Source organism: Hemiscyllium ocellatum, unplaced genomic scaffold (genome assembly GCF_020745735.1).
Source record: "Hemiscyllium ocellatum isolate sHemOce1 unplaced genomic scaffold, sHemOce1.pat.X.cur. scaffold_529_pat_ctg1, whole genome shotgun sequence".
Classification (NCBI taxonomy): Eukaryota; Metazoa; Chordata; class Chondrichthyes; order Orectolobiformes; family Hemiscylliidae; genus Hemiscyllium; species Hemiscyllium ocellatum.
In genome coordinates, this window is record NW_026869100.1 from 246431 (window position 1) to 264092 (window position 17662).

General features: G+C 45.5%; 1 long non-coding RNA gene across 2 annotated transcripts in view; it reads left to right on the forward strand.

Moving 5' to 3' along the window:
• The first annotated feature begins 440 nt into the window (after window positions 1–440).
• The window catches only part of LOC132813901 (uncharacterized), a 56970-nt gene continuing 39748 nt past the window's right edge, over window positions 441–17662 (forward strand). For both annotated transcript variants that reach the window (XR_009644206.1, XR_009644205.1), the window contains exons 1-2: window positions 441–487; window positions 9709–9815. This is a non-coding gene — a long non-coding RNA (uncharacterized LOC132813901). The remainder of the gene's footprint in view (window positions 488–9708; window positions 9816–17662) is intronic.

Genomic DNA, 17662 nt, shown 5'->3' on the forward strand with positions numbered 1-17662 from the left:
GGTAAATGGTTCTGCGTCCACGAAATGATCAGCCATGATCGTATTGAATGGCAGAGCAAGCTCAAAGGGCAGGATGGCCTTCTCCTGTTCCTAGTTCTTATGTTATACATTCCTCCCTCACTTGAGACTTGGAGGTGCTGGTGTTGGATTGGGATGGACAAAATTAAAATTCACAGAACAACAGGTTTATTTGGAAGCACTAGCGCTGCTGCTGCTTCATCAGGTGGTTGTGTGTTTTTAACTTTGTCCCTCACTGTTGTAACTTATGAACAGCAACAAAAGCCAGGAAGCAGTGCGCATGCTCCAGCCAACAACGGTACCAGGATAATTGATGTCAGCGGCGGATCAATGGAAGGACAGGGGCGGGGCTGGAGGACCTGCGGGGCTGTTGGCCCTCCGACCAATCAGAGTGAATAAGAGGCGGGACTTGACTATACCACGTGATCATCCTCGCGGACAGCGCGGCTGTGCGGATGGGGAGCTGTCGGTAAGGAAAGAAATAAACAGCAGCAAGCGGGAGGGAAATGGTGTTGGTCTGGGCTGAGAGGTTTTGCGAACATTTGGTGCACATCGGAAAATACAAATTTGAAACTTACAGTCTCGTTTTTGCAGTAAACCGGAAAATGCCTCATCTCGCGATTGACTCGAGTAAGTGCCGCCATCTTTATTCGGGGCAACGATTCACTGGACACGTGCAGCCGCCATCTTTGTAGGGGGCAAAGTTCAGAGGGGAGTATGTGCAGCTCTCCCTGATAGAGAGTCATAGGGCAGGATTTACACAGAGCACATTCACACCCAGGGAAATGGATTTTTGTTTTTCTGTGGATTTGTTTCGTCATTCATTAAATGATTTGGATGTGAATAGAGGCGGTACAGTTAGTAAGTTTGCAGGTGACACCAAAATTGTTGGTGTTGTGGTCAGTGATAAAGGTTGTCTCAGAATACAATGGGATATTGATCAGATGGGCCAATGGGCTGGGGAGTGGCAGATAGGGTTTAATTTAGATAAATGTGAGGTGCAGCATTTTAGAAAAGCAAATCCGAGCAGGACTCACACACTGAATTGTAAGGTCTTGGAGAGTCTTGCTGAACAAAGAGACCTTGGAATGCAGGTTCACAGTTCCTTGAAAGTAGAGTCACAGGTAGATAGGACAGTGAAGATGGCATTTGGTATGCATCCCTTTATTGGTCAGAGTGTTGAGTAAAGGAGTTGGACAGGACATTGGTTAGGCCACTTTTGGAATATTGTGTGCAATTCTGGTCTCCCTATTATCAGAAGGAGGCACTGAAACTTGAAAGGTTTGAGAATTGATTTCAAGGATGTTGCCAGGGTTGGAGGATTTGAGTTGCAGGGAGAGGCATAATAGGCTGTGGCCATTTTCCCTGGAGTGTGATGTTGAAGAGGTTTCTCTAATCTTGAGGGTCATGGATAGCGTAAATAGACAAGGTGTTTAGCCTGGGGTGGTAGAGCCCAGAACTAGAGGATATAGGTTTAGGGTGTGAGGGGGAAATTCAACAGTAGCCTAAAAATTGTAACATTTCAAAGGCATTTGAATAGGAAGGGTTCAGAGGGATGCCGGCCAAGTGCTGGCAAATGGGAATAATGAGGTTAGAATATCTGGTTGGCATAGATGGGTTGGACTGAAGAGTCTGTTTCGGTGCTAGACATCTCTGACTGTGGGATCATAAAAGTGAACACTGCTCTGACTCACCTCTGAGCTCCTTGATGTCCACTTGTTCATTATCTAGCTTCCTCAGTCTGAGTGTATTTTTGCTTTGTTTAGTAATTTACTATTTTGTTCACAGACCTTTTCTGTAAATGAATTGTCCACTGCTGCCCGCGTCCTAACCATATTACAGAGGAGGTAGTACTGGATGTCTTAAATCGTAGCAAGGTGGATAAATTCCTGGGACCTGTTAAGGTGTATCCCAGACATTTGTGGAAAGCTAGGAAAGTGATGGCAGTGCCCCTCCCTGAGATATTTATATCATCATTGGTGACAGGTGAGGTGCTGGAAGACATGTGCCATTATTTAAAAAGGTGGTAAGGAAAGGCCAGGGAACAAGAGAACAGTGAGCCTGAAGTCAGTGGCAGGCAAGTTGTTGGAAGGGATTCTGAGGGACAGGATTTATATGTATTGGGAAAGACGAGGAATGATTAGGGGTAGTTAACATGGCTTTGTGTGTGGGAAATTATTTCTCTCTCTAACTTGATTGAGTTTTTTTGAAGACCTGACAAAGATGAAGGCAGACTGTGGACGTTGTCTATATGGACACTGAATGATGTTCCACAAAGCAGACTGGTTAGATAACATAAAATGTTGGGAGAACTAGCCATTTGGATACAAAACTGACTTGAAGGTAGGAGGCAGAGGGTGGTGAAAGAGGGTTGCTTTGTGGGCTGGAGGCCTGTGAGCAGCAGTGTGCTGCAGGAATGGACATTGGGTCCTTAAATAATTGACTTGGATGTGAATATGAGATATAGTCAATGGGTTTACAGAAGACACCAAAATTGGAGGTGTAGTGGACAGTGAAGAAGGTTAGTTCTGAATGCAACAGGATCTTGACCAGATGGGCCATTGGGGCGAGGAATGGCAGACTGTGAGTTCAATTTAGACAAAAGTAAGCTGTTGGATTTTGGAAAGGCAAATCAGGGCAGGACTTAGACATTTAATGGTAAAGTCCTTGGGAATGTTGCTGAACATAGAGACCATGGAGTGCAGGTTCATTGTTCCTTGAAAGTAGAGTCACAGATAGGCAGACTAGTGAAGGTGGTGTTTGGTATGCTTATGTTTATTGGTCAATGCATTGAGTACAGAAGCTGGGACGTCAAGTTGAGGCTGGACAGGACATTGATTAATCCATTGCAGGAATTCTGTTTTAAGTTCGAAATTCCCTGTTCTGGAAAGAATGTTGTGAATCTTGAAAGTGTTCAGACAAGATTTACAAAGACTTTGCTAGGGTTGGAGGATTTGGGCTACAGGGAGAGGCTGAATAGGCCAGGGTTAATTTCCCTGGAGAGTCAAAGACTGAGAGGTGACTTCATGGAGATTTATAAAGTCATGAGGGGCATGGATAAGGTGAACAGCCAGGGTCTTTCTCCCCAGGTTAGGTGGGTTCAAAACAAAATCCCATGGGCTTAAGTTGAGAGGGCAAAGATTTAAAACGGATCTAAGGGGCAAAGTTTTCAAGCTGTGTGTGGTGTGTGTGTGTGGAATGAGCTGCCAGATGAAGTAGTGGAGGCTGATACAATTACAACATTTGAAAGGCATCCGATTGGGTACATGGATAGGAAGGGTTTCAAATGCTACGGACCAATCGCTGGCAAATGGGGCTCCATTTGTTGAGGATTCCTGGTTGGCATGGACAAATTGGACCAAAGGTCTGTTTCTGTGCTGTACATCTCTATGACACTAATAAATGAAAATAAGATGTGTTCCTCTTTTGTGGAGAGCTAGCAGAAGCACAGATAATTGTTCTTGGAGCTGAGAAGGTTAAGCAGTGATTTTGACCCAGTACAAATTTGTTTCTAGGATATTTTCATTTCCAGAGAGAGGGGAATTGTTAACAATGTCACAATTTTAGTAACTATTTTCAGGTAATTAGCAAATAATATGTGGATATGTGAACATTATTTTATTCAGTAAGTTCTGAGCATCTGGAACAGTCTGAATGGCAGCTGGACACAGACTCAGCAGTTATTCAAACAGATTTGGAATTTTACATTTTAAGGGAAGATTTGGGGGGCCATGGGCAAATGGGAAGGGAATTGGGACAGATTTGCAGCATCTCCAGAGGGAGAGAGTACAGCCCCAATGGGCTGAATAGCCCCCAGCCCCTGTGCTCTGTGATACTGCCCCATTGACTGTGAATGTTGAAGCTCATCCCAGGGCAGAGAGAGAGAGGGAGGATCCCACCACTCACCTCACAATGGCCCCGGATGATTGATGTCAGCGCAGGCCAATAGGACGAGAGGGCAGTACTGGAGGACCAGGTTGTCCAACCAATCGGAGTGAATGAGGGCAGCCTCAAGGCTGGAACTAAAGAAAGGCACATATCGCAGAGATTTGAGAAACTGGAGGACATGAGATAGGGAGCGTTCTGTGGCTGGTGAGGAATTATATAAATAAGGAAGAGTTGTGAGGCTGGATGAGGTGACAGTAATCGGGAGAGTTGTGAGGATGGAGGAATTTAGAGTTAGTGAGGATTAGAGTCATAATGTTATACAGCAAGGAAACAGGCCCTGTGGTCAAACCAGTCCATGCCGACCATAATTCCAAACTGAACTAATTGTACCTGCCTCCGCTTGGTCCACATCCATCCAAATATTTCCTATTTATGTACTTATCTGAATGTCTTTTAAATATTGTAATTGTATTCACAGCTACCACTTCCTCTGGAAGTTCATTCCACATATTTTTTTTGAAACCCTAATGTCTTTTCTCAAACCTTTCTCATCTCTTCTCAAAATGAACGCACCCGAGTTTTGAATCCCCCTCTCCCCCGGCCATTCACATTATCTACACTCTTTCTGATTTTATAAACCTCTGATAAGGTCACCCTCAACCTTCTGCACTCCATTGAGCCTATCCAGCCTCTCCTTATAATACAATCCCTCCATTTGTGGCAACATGCTGTTAAATCTCTTCTGAACCTGCTCCAATTTAATAATATCCTTCCTATAACAGCACAACCAGAACTGGACAGAGTATTCCAGAAGATGCCTCCCCAACGTCCTGTACATCCTCAACATAACGTCCCAACTCCTGTACCAAGGTTTAAACAGTGAAGGCAAGCATGCTAAATACCTTCTTAACCATCTACATGTGACACAGACTTCAAAGTTATGAAGCCCTCGGTCTCTTTGTTCCCATATCACTACTCAAGGCCCTATTTTTATTGAGTTTAAGTCCTGCCCTCGTTTGTTTTGTCAGGATGTTATATTTTGCATTTTTTCCAATCCAAACAATATTTGAGTATAAAGGCAGTAGGAGTATAATTAAGAGGGAAATCAGGAGGCAAAAAAGGGACGTGAGATAGCTTTGGTGAATGGGGTTAAGGATAATGCAAAGGGCTTTTGTAAATACATGAAGAAAAAAGGCTAACTAGGGAGAAAATAGAGACCCGCAAAGATCAGCAAGGCAGCCATTGTGTGGAGCTGCAGGCGATGGGCAAGATAGGAAACCAGTGTTTTGCACCAGTGTTTATTGTGAATAAGTACATGGGAGATATAGAATGTGGGGAAATAAATGGTGACATCCTGAAAAATGTCCATATTACAGAGGAGGTGGTGCTGGATGAGTGGTGAAGGAGCTGGTGCAGGGGAAAAGGAAACACATTTTTGGATCATTGTGATCTCCTCTGGAGTAGAGTTGACCTGCATAAGAAGGATGGATTGTACCTGAATTGGAAGGTGTCTAATATCCAGGCAGGGAGATTTGTTAGTGATACTCGGGAGGCATTAAACCAGTGAGGGAGTGGGTGTAAACACAAGAAGATAGTGAGAAAAGAGGTATGTCTGAGGCTGGTGCAGGTAAGGGCAAGGCACAGAATGAGGTCCGACTGAGCATTTGCGCTGCATTTACTTCAATGCAAGAGGCCTGACAGGGAAGGCAGATGAGCTCAGGGTATGGTTTTGAACATGGGACTGGGATATTATCGCAATTACAGAGGCATCACTCAGGGATGGATAGGACTGGCAGCTTAATGTTCCAGGGTATAGATGCTATAGGAAGAATAGAAAGCGGGACGAGAGGAGGGGGAGTGGCATTTTTGATTCGGGATAGCATTATGTTTTTGCTTACAGAGGATATTCCTGGGAGCAAGCTCAGTGAAGTTCTTTAGGTGGAACTGGGAAATAAGAAAGGGATGATCACCTTATTGGGGTATTCTGCATGGGTTTCGTCTGGGTCCTCTGGTTTCTTCCCACAGTCCAAAGATGTGCAGGTTTGGTGGATTATCCAGGCTGAATTGCCCACAGTGTTCAGGGATGTGCAGGTTGGGTGGATTGTCCAGGCTGAATTGCCCATAATGTTCAGGGATGTGTAGGTTGGGTGGCCCTGGGAAATGCAATGTTACAGAGGGAGGTTAGGAGGCTCTCATGGTCAGTATCAATGTGATGGGCTGAATGACCTACTTTCACACTGTTGGGATTCTCTGGTAATTCTACTAGTTTTAAAATAGTTACAGAAAATAATAGACCAGATCTACAAGATAAGGCTCTGAATTGGACAAAGGCCAATTTTGATGGCACAAGGCAAGAACTTTCATCTTGGCCCCTCCAGCCTGCTCTGCCATTCAATAAGATCAGGGCTGATCTTTTCATGGCCTCAGCTCCACATTCCTGCTCTCCCACCATAACCCTTAATTCCTTTCCTGTTCACAAATCTACATTTTGCTTTAAAGGCATTCAAGTTGATAACGTCAAATGCTGCACTCGGCAGGGAATTCCACAGATTCACAACCCTTTAGCTGAAGCAGTTCCTCCTGAACTCAGTCCTAAATCTGCTCCCCCTTATTTTGAGGTAATGCTCTGTAGTCTGACCCGCCCCCAGTGGAAATAGCCTCCCTGCTCCTGTCTTATCTACTCCCTTCATAATTTTACATTTTTGTATCCAACCTCCCATTCTTCTAAATGACAATGAGTATAGAACCAGTTTTCTCAATCTCTCCACATACACCAACCCTCTCAACTCCCAACTCAAACTAATGACCCTCCTCTGTACTCCCTCCAGTGCCAGTACATCCTTGCTAATGTAAGGAGACCAAACCTGTACACAGTACTCCAGGTGTGGCCTCCCCAGCACCCTGTACAGCTGCAGCATAACCATCCCTCTAGCAATGAAGGACAATATTCCCTTCACTGCCTTAATGACCTGCTGTACCTGCAAACCAGCTTCCTGTGATTCATACACAAGGACACCCAGCTCCCTCTGTACAGCAGCCTGCTGCATGTTTTCACCATTTCATCATCCAGTTTGTTGTTAGTCCTTCCAAAATGGATGACCTCAACATTGAACTCCATCTGCCAGACCCTTACCCACTCACGTAACCTCTCTGTATCCTTGTGCAGACTTAGTGGTCTCTGCAGACATTGCTTTACTCATCTTTGTATCAAATGTGAACTCTGATGCCGTACACTTGGTCCTCAACTCCAAAACATCTGTGTAAATTGCAAACAGTTGTAGTGCCAACACTAATTCAAACACCCGTTTATCCCCATTCTGTATTATGTTGGTTAGCCGATCCCGTATCAATGATAATTACCCATAATGCTGTGCATCTTTACCTTATACAGCAGCCTTTTGTGTGGCAACGTATCGAATACCTTCTGGAAATCCAGGTACACCACATCCACCGAATCTGCCTTGTCCAACGCACTCGTTGTATCCTCAAATAATTCCAGTAAATGTGTTAGACATGACCTGCCTTTCATGAATCCATGCTGTGTCTGCGAAATGAGACAATTTCAACCCAGATATCTCACCACTACTTCCTTGAGAGATTCAAGCATTTTCTCCACTGCAGAAGTTAAGCTAACGGGCCCTTTTTGAAAAATAGTGGCACCACATTTGCAGCTTCCAGTCTGTCAAAACCATCCCAGAATCCAACAAATTTTAGTGAATTATCACGAGTTTATTCGTTAATCTTTCTTCCCCCCCCCCCCCCCCCCCCCCAGCCTCCATCTCCTTTAGTCCCTGGGATGCAATCCATCAGGGCCAGGAGACCCATCTACCTTGAGGCTGTTATCTTTCCCAACATTGCCTCTTTACTGGGAATGATTGTTTCTCTGTCCTCATCTGCCATTGCCTCCATAGGCCTGCGACAATGAGAGTATATAGACAGTATGTTCCTGTTAAGGCCAAGGCTGGTAGATGTAGGGAATGCTGCCTGTCGAAAGAAATTGAGGCCCTGGTCAAGAAAATGAAGGAGGCATATGGGAGGTACAGAGAGCTGGGTTTGTGAGAATCCCGAGAGGAGTATAGGGGCAGTAGGAGTATACTCGAGGTAAACCAGGAGGGCAAAAAGGGGGCACAAGATAGCTTTAGGAAATGGGTTTAAGGCGAATCCAAAGTGATTGTACAAATACACTAAGGACTAACGAGAACAGGTACCCACAAACATCAAGGCTGTCTGTGGAACCGCAGGAGGTGAGAGAGGTTCTGTATGAGCGGAAAGGTTTAACAAACACAACGTGCACATCGGAAAACACACATTTGAACGTCCCAGTCTCGTGTTTTCAGTAAACGGGGAATTGCCTCAGTGTGGCTGCGGGCATTGTTGAGCGTCACCATCTTTATTTGGGGCAAGAATTCACTGGACATGTGTGGAGCCACCAGCTTTGTAGGGGGCAAGGTACAGCCAGGCGCATGTGCAGCCTTTCTCTGGTACAGAGTCGTTGGGCAGGATTTACACAGAGCACATTCTAACTCAGAGAAATGGATGTTTATTTCTAGATTTGTTTCATCATTCATTTAAATGATTTGGTATCGTAAATGAGTTGGCAGGTCATACAAAATTGGAGGTAATGTGGATAATGAAGAAGGTTACGTCAGATTACAATGAGATATTGATGAGATGGGGTATAATTTAGATAAATGTGAGGTGCTGCATTTTGGAAAAGTAAAACAAGGCAGGACTTATACACTGAGTGGCAAGGCCCTGGAGACGTTTACAGAAAAAAGAAACCTTGGTCTGCAGGATCATAGTCCTTGCAAGTCAAGTTGCAGGTAGATAGGATGATGAAGAAGGTGTTTAATATATATTCCTTTATTGGTTAGAGCATTGAGTATAGGATGTGGGAGGTCATGTCCTGTACAGCAACATTTGTTAAGCCACTTTTGGAATATTGTGTGCAATTCTGGCCTGCCTCCTATCAGAAGGGTGCTGTGAAACTTGAAATGTTCCAAAAAAGACTTCCAAGGATGTTGTTAGGGTTTGAGATTGAGCTACACGTTGAGGCATAAAAGGCTGGGGCTGTTTTCCCTGGAGTGCCATAAATTGAGCGGTGATGTTATGGAGATTTATACTATTATGAGGGGCATGAATGGAGTAAATGAACAAGGTGTTTTCCCTGGAGTGGTGGTGTCCAGAAGTAGAGGGCATTGCTTTAGGGTGAACGGATAAAATTTCAAAGGGACCTAAAGGACAACTCTTTCATGCAGTGGGTGGAATGAGCTGCCAGAGGAAGTGGTGGAGGCTAGTACAATTAAAACTTGTTAAAGGCATCTAAGTAGACACATGATATGATTAGGAAGCGTTTACAGGGATATGGGCCAAGTGCTGGCAAATGGGAATAGATTAGGTTCGGATACCTGTTGGCTTGGATGAGTTAGACCGAAGGGTCTGTGTCAGTGCAATACATCTCTATGACTGTAGGATCATAACAGCTTATTCTGCTCTACTTCATCTCTGGGCTCCCTCATGACCACTTTGTCAATATCTAACTTCCTCAGTCTCGAACAATGGGTGTGTTTTACTATTACTTTTACAGACATTTTTGTAAATTAATTTTTCACTGCCGCCCAGCCCCTGACCATGTGCTGCGCTTAATTTTTTTCTGGAAAATCTTTGACAGTCAAGAATTCTTATTTCCAAATAAGCAAGTGTATTTTCCTTCCATTTCTGCCTATAAATTCTGCATCATCTTCGTTCCCTGTAATCCGTTTTCCACTCCCTGAAACATCATGTGTATTTCTCCTTCCACAGATACCCGTGATTAATGCCAAAGCCCTGTTTCCTGGGGAGAGGGTGATGTTTGACTTTCTTGTACAGCTGCAGTTTGTGTGGTGAAGGTGCTCCCACAATGTGGTTGGGTAAGAGACATTACAGATTATTCATTACAGCAACAGTGATGATGTGAAGATAATGTCCAAATCAAGAACAGTTTGTAGTTTCATTATCCTGCTTATAATTTCACAAAAATATTATTGGGAACTTTAGACATCAGGCCAGAGAAGGATGATATTAGGTCAAGTGACAAAAAAGCATTGCCAAATAAGCAGGTTTTGAGGAATGTCTTAAAGGAGGAAAGCAGACCTGTGAGGTTTTGGCTGTGAATTTCAGACCTTGTTGCTTTGGTAACTATAAAAGCAGCCACACAGGTGAGGTAATGAATTAACAGATCATTGGGAGTCTCGAACAGAATGGGTTGTCGAGTTCTCAAAGGGTGTGTGATGCGGCGAGCTAGGGATGGTCACACCCAGGAATTATATCAAGGGTGAGAATTTTAAATTGAGGGATGTGGGCCGGATACTGGCAGGTGAGACGAGATTGGGTTGGGATATCTGGTCGGCATGGACGGGTTGGGATTGAAGGGTCTGTTTCCATGCTGTACATCTCCGAAGCTCTATGTTGTTGATTATGAATAGGAGCTTTTTGATGGAACAACATGTTTTGGTACAAGGGAGTACTTAGGCAGCAGAGATTTAGTTTTCTTGAGATAACAGGGAGGTTGAATGTGGGAAGCTGGCCAGGAGTGTGTTTGGATAATGAAGTCTGGAGATAACACAAGGTGGATGAGAGTGTATGAGCTGATGCAAGGTTAGAACCAGCTAGAAATAGTGGTCTTGGAGTGGGACTGGGCTGTCCCCCTCACCTCACCTCTGGGATTCAGCTGGTTGTCAGGTTGTGAATCAGGGCAGTACCACAATCGGGAGCTGAGTGGCCCTGGTGGAGACTAAAATGAGTGTCGCTGAGCTGGCTGTTGCTGAGCAGCTGCTGCTTGGTAGCCCTGTTGATGACATTTTCCATCACTTTACTGCTGATCGAGTGTGGACTGACGGAGGGAAATTGCCTGGGTTGGATTGCCCTGTGTTTTTGTGTTGAACGTCCATGGGCAATGTTTCACATTGTCAGTAGATGCCAGCGCTGGAGCGGTACTTGGCTTGGTGGGTGGCAAGTTCTGGAGCACAAGCCATCAGTATTGTTGCCGACAGTGCCGATAGTCTTTGCACTACTTAACCATTTCTTGATGTTATTCAAACTGAATAGAACTGGCTTAAAACTCACATCTGTGATGTTGGAAACCACTGGAGAAGGCTGAGATGGATCATCCCACTTTGCACTTTTGGCTGCAGATTGCTGCAAATGCTGTTATCTTATCTGGTACATGGATGTGTGAGGCTCCTCCATCAGTAAGGGTGGGGATATCTGTGATGCTTCCTCCAGTGAGTTGTTTTATTGTCCATCACTGCTCACAACTGGGTGTGGCAGAACTGCAGAGCTCTGATCTGACCCATTTGTTGTGGGATCGTTTAGCTCTGTTGCTTGCTGCTGATGCTGTTTGAAATGCAGATGGTCCTGTTTGGTAGCTTCACCAGGTTGGCACTTCATTTTTAGGTATGCCTGGTGTTGCTCTTGGCATGCCCTCCTTTTACTGTCCATTGTCATGGGCGATAGCCAGACTTACAAACCCATGAGATTACAGATTGTGCTGTAGTACTGTTCTGCTGCTGTTGATGTATCTCCGAGATATCCAGTTTGAGATCCTACATCTCTTCAAAGTCTGTCTCATTTAGAACGGTGATCGTGTCACTCAACGCGATGGAGGTTTTTCTCAACTTTAAGCCAAAACTTGTGACTCCAAAAGGAATGTGTGATGGTCGATCTTACCGATACTGTCATGGACAGATGTATCTGCTCCTGGTCAGTTCATAACAATGAGATCAAGTATGTTTTTCCCTCTTGTTGGTTCCCTTACCACCCACTGCAGACTCAGTTGAGCAGCGATATCCTTTAGGACCTGACCAGCTCAGTCAGTAATTCTGCTGCAGAGCTAGTCTCGATTGTGGATATTGAAATCCTGTCCCCCGAGTCCGTTTGACACCATTTTACTTCCTCAGTGCTTCCTCCAAATGTTGTTCAACATGAAGGAGAAGTGATTCATCAGCCAAGGGAGGATGGTACGTGGTAATCAGCAGGAGCCATGAGATTTCCTGGTGTCCGGAGTCAATGATGAGGACTCCGAGGGCAAATCCTCCCTGTCTGTGCCACTACCTCTATCTGGTCTGTCCTGCTGGTGGGACAGGATATATCCAGAGATTTCAGGAGAAAATGAAGACTGCAGATACTGGAGATCAGAGTCGAGAGTGTGGTGCTGGAAAAGCACAGCAGGTCAGGCTGATGAAGGGCTTAGGCTCGAAACGTCGATTCTCCTGCTCCTCGGATGCTGCCTGACCTGTTGTGCTTTTCCATCACCACACTCTCAATATCTAGGGATGGTGATGGTGGTGTCTGGTCATCCTCTGTAAGAGGGCTCCTGAAGAAGGGCTCATGCCTGAAACGTTGATTTTCCTGTTCCTCGGATGCTGCCTGACCTGCTGCGCTTTTCCAGGAACACATTTTCAGCATTGTCTGTAAGGGTTGATTTCATGAGTATGAGTATGTCAGTCAGTTCCTTGATTGGTCTGTGAGACAGCTCTACACATTTTGACACAAAACTCCAGATGTTAGTCTGGAGGACATCGCACCATCGAGTGGGCTGATTCTGTGGTTGTATTTTCTGGTGCCCTGTTAGATACCGAGTGGTCCATCCAGTTTCATTCCTTTGTTGAGACTTTGCAGTGATTAATACAGTGAGTAGCTGGCTGGGCCACTGTCAGGTTGGCAGGATTTTTTTCACCATTGACAATGGTTCCATGGAGATCAGGAGATTCCTAATTCCACTTATTTTTTTTCTTGAATTCAGATTCCACCGTCTGCCAAGTTGGGATTCGAACTAGGACTTCAGTTGTTTATTTTAATATTTTGGGTAAAAGTTAAATACATTAGGTTTGTTCACTCACTTTAAATATCACTTACCCAGGTTTTGTTTCTTTGTGAAACACTGTCCATCATCCTGTCTCCTCCATCCTTCTCTCCAACAACAAGAGTAAGGAGCACATGGAGTTTCTCTGTCACTAAGACTGAGACAATCCGATCTGTAGCTTCCCTCCCTCCCACTAGCCCGCCGAGCCAAACTGCCTCACGAAGTGTTCCCGGTTTTTGTCCAAATTTTCGCCAATCTCCTGTCAAGCCGTATCAGAGCTCATCTTGACCCTTTCCCCTAATCTCACTGAACCATAGAGTTTCCAACTCTCTTTTCTCCCCCTCCTCATCAGTCCCCCTCACCGATTCACAGATATTGTTCCTTGTTGTGTCTTTTCTGGTTATGTCCTTCTCTCTCGTTCTGTGAAAAACTTATATTTGACCTCACAGTTGTTGGAAAATCCTGCTCCATCTCCACTGTCCCTTTGCTTTCTGAATTCCTTGCATTTGCTGTCCCTCATGGATCAATCCTTGAGGTGACATAGTGCATTTGCACAATGTTGGGTTTCACATGTACACTGACAATGCCCAGCTCTCCCTCCCCATCATCCCTCGCCATTACTCCACTGTTACTCAGTTATCAAACTGCTTACCACATTCCCACTACTCGATTAGGTGCAGTTTCCTCCAATGAAACATTGTCATGGTTAAACCCGTTGCCTTACAAATTCCTTTCCCTTACTGCTGAGCCCCTCCCTCTCACTGGGAACGATGCAGCAGAACTACACTCTTCACAATATTGCAGTTGTTTCTGACGTGAAGCTGACCTTCTGATCAGACATCTACACAATCCCAAACACCAGGAATTCTAATTTCTTAAACGTTGTTTGTATCCTCCTCACCCCAGCTCCATTGCTACTGAAACCCCTTACCCGTGTCTGTGTTGCATTAAACTTGATGAATCCGAAACAGAACCCTTGATTCTGTGACTGACTCAGAATCTGGTTTCAGACTCCCCTCTCAGTATTTACCCTCAGACACATCAGTATTTATTCTGTCAAACCCCTTAAGGATCTGGTGGTGGGGTCTGATTGTAGCTTGTGGAAATGGCAGGGGATGATGTGTTGTATCTGGGTGGAAATGGCAAAGGCTGATGTGTTGTATCTGGGTGGAAGGTAAGGACTTGGGGGTGGAGGGGGTGTTCTATCCTTGTTGCAGTTGAAGGTGTGGGTTTCAAAGGCAGAGGTGCAGGAAGTGGAGGAGATCTAGTGGATGGTATTGACCACATGGGAGGGGAAATTGCAGTCCTTGTAATATGGGGCCATTTGGTATGTTGTGGCCTCACTGGAACACTGCAGTAAGCATGAGACAGAGATGGTGGCCAGGGAACAGGCTCGTGTGTGAAAGTGACAGGCAGCTGGAAGCTCGGGGTCTGTTTTTGCAGCAGAACGTCGATCATCAGCTGCCATTTCCGCCACCTCCACTGAGATGCTGCCAGACACAGGTTCCTGTCCCCTCCATTAACAGCTATGCACCCTCACAGCCAGATCGTAATCCACTCCTTTATCTTTCCAAATGTTCCAGTTTCTCTTTTGGTGTTCTGTCCCTGTCTATTATTTACTCTTTAACCCCTATCTCCTGCAGGACAAAGATCTGCAGGTTAGTTGAATTGGCCAAGCTAAATTTCCCATAATGCTCAGGGATGTGTAGGTGAGGTGCATTAGTCAGGAGAAATATACAGTCATAGGGTAGGGGAATGGGTCTGGGTGGGATACCATTCGGAGGGACGCTGTGGACTTTTGGGGCCGAATGGCCTGTTTCCACACTGTCAGGATTCTAATTTTCCCAGCTCCCATCGGTTCTGAGGAAGGGCCACTGGACAGATTCTGTTCCCAGATGCTGCCAGACCTGCTGAGCTTTCCCAGCACCTCCTGCTTGTTGTTCCTGATTGACACCATCCATCCACCTTCCGGGTTTGATTCAGGCAGGGGGAGGATCCCACCACTGACCTCACAATGGGGTCCAGCTGATTGGTGGAAGCTTCGGACCAATAGGAAAAGGTGGTGGGACTGGTGGACCAAGTGGAACCAGCTGGTCATCCAAACAATGGGAGTGAATGAGGGGCGTGGCCAGTGGGATGACACGTCACCAATAACTTCGCCTGTGCAGTGTCACGTGACTGTCGTTGGTGAATGTGGGAGAGGCAAACAGGGAAGGGGAGAATGCCTTGGAGATGGAGATAATGAGTCACTTTAGACTGGGAAGTTTTAATTACACTCTGTGCGGGTCGTTAATCTGAATTAGAAACTCTTTCCCGCGTTTGCAGCAGATGGGAAAATGGCTGCGGCCCTCAGGCAGTGAAAGGTCCTGGGATATGGCCGCCATCTTTATTGGGGGCAAGGTACAGTGAGGGGCATGGACATGTCCCCTTCCTAGGATGGGGCGGGTGTGTACGATTTGAAGAGAGGCATTTACACACCAAGCACATACCAATAGAAAAATATGTCTTGTATTCTTCCTGCACTGACTGTGAGTTTTGTTTTGTGAATTCATTTCATAGGATATTAAATCAGAATAATTGAGGCTGGGATCTCAAAAGTAAGCTTTTACAGTCAATGGAGTCATCAGGATCTGAATATCATTGGCATTTAACTGTGGAAGGAGAAAGGTTTTTCTGTTCTTATTGTGGGAAAATATCTCCAATATCTTTGTTAACCAGAAAGATGTACAAATTTGTGTTTGGATCACCCTTTGGGTGTGTGCTCTGTTCTGGGCCCTGCAACTGAGGAAGGAGATATTGGCCTGAGATGGAGCACAGATTTATCCAAATTACACCTTGTCTCTTTGTAGGTACTCTCAGATTTAGACCCAATCACCCACTTCATGATGTTAACCTGTAAACTTGATATTTTCAATTACCTGCAAACTTCCCATTAAAACTCCTTTTCGACTCAAATTCCAGTACCTTTTCAGGTGGGATGTTCCAGCTTCTGACAACTGTCTGTTCATTCAGAAACTGCTGAGGTCCATGTTGACTCTGGGGTTACAAAGGGCTGAACTGAAAGATGAGATGCTGTCCCTGAGCTCCCATTGAGATACATTGGAACAGTACAGGAGGCTGAGGGCAGTGTAGGTGTGAGCAGGCAATGACAATGACAGGGCTGCACTGAGGGCTGCTTGGCTCAATGAGAGTGTTCTGGAGTTGGGTGTAAACAGAGTGAGGGGAGACGGGGAGAAGGTGAAGCTGAAACTCCGTTTTAGTTCAGGCCGTTCAGAAATTCACATGGTCCCAATGGGAACAGCCAGTTTTTAAGTGATACCTGCGGGGTATTTGTTAACAGTTTTTAATGTATTTTTCCTGAGGGCAGTTGAGAGTTAACCACATTGCTGTGGGTCTGGAGTCACATGTAGGCCAGACCAGGTGAGGATGACAGTTTCCTTCCCTACAGGACATGAGTGAACCAGTTGGGTTTTCTAACAATTGACAATAGTTTCATGGTCATCATTCGCCTTTTCATTCTAGATTGTATTGGATTCCGATGCTGCCATCAGCCATGTTGGGATTCTAACCCTAATCCTCGGAACACTGTACATTTCAATCATCTGGCAGGAATACCATTAAGCCATTGCCTTCCTTTTTTAGCAATATTTAAAAGCAAGTTCCATCATTCTACGTGTACAATGTGAGATAAAATACTGCGGTGTCCATGTGTCGGCCTCTCCAAAAGGTCAATCAACAGAAATTTGTTTGGGGGTGAAATATGTCACTTTTTTGTGGAGGGGGGAGGTGGTTTATTAAACAAAAACGAATCCAAATAAAAATCTTATGCCACGGACATGTAATTTCTGAAGCCAGAGGGGGATTACAGAGACAGGGAGAGTTGTGGGGCAGGAGGGGGATTACAGAGACAGGGAGGGTGGTGAAGCCGGAGGGGGATTACAGAGACAGGGAGGGTGGTGAAGCCGGAGGGGGATTACAGAGACAGGGAGGGTGGTGAAGCCGGAGGGGGATTACAGAGACAGGGAGGGTGGTGAAGCCGGAGGGGGATTACAGAGACAGGGAGGGTGGTGGGCCGGAGGGGGATTACAGAGGCAGGGAGGGTTGTGGGGCCAGAGGGGGATTGTTGTCCAAACATCACTGTGGTGTACATGGACTGCAGCATTTCAGGGAGGCGGTTAACCACCACTTTCTCCAAGACAAGTAAAGGTGGCCAATAAATACTGGTCTGGGCAGCAAAGGCAACCCCCAGTGAATAAAACCAAGCAGTGACCTCTCTGAGCTGACTTGCTGTGAAGTTAAAAACCTCTCTGGAAATGGAGTGGGCAGAGAAGAGAAACAGTGACATTTCACAGCTGCCCTCAGAGAGACCTCACCCTTGGAAGTACTCAGAGCCGGGGATCAGCTCAGTGAGTTTCAGTCTCTTCAAACATCAATCTTAGTCAGTTTTATTTTATTAAATCTACAATCATGAGTCAGGTGAGGATTTCTTTTTAATGTCTTACGGTCTCTTGATTAAATGTTTAAGATATAAAACGTAAGCAATAAGTTATTCTCGGGCAGTATTTTTCGAGCAGTTAGACTGTGCCTTTGTCTTGGTCTGTAGGTTGTTAAGGCGGAGAGATGGCCTGTTGTAGAGTGGCGTGCTGTTCCTGTCGGGTGCGGAAGATTAGGGAGAGTTTCAATGAACCTGATGATTTGTCTGCAAGAAGTGTGATTGCAAATCCTATTGGATCACATGGATTGGTGGAGGAGTGATTAAAGGCAGTGAGGAATTGACAGGAGCCGGGGAGTGTGATAGGCGGCAGTCTCCGGATACTGCAGATACAGTCAGGTAGGTGGGTTACCTCCAGAAAAGCTAGGAGGGTAGGTAGGTACTGCAGGAGTCTCCTGTGGCTATCCCCATCTCAGACAAGT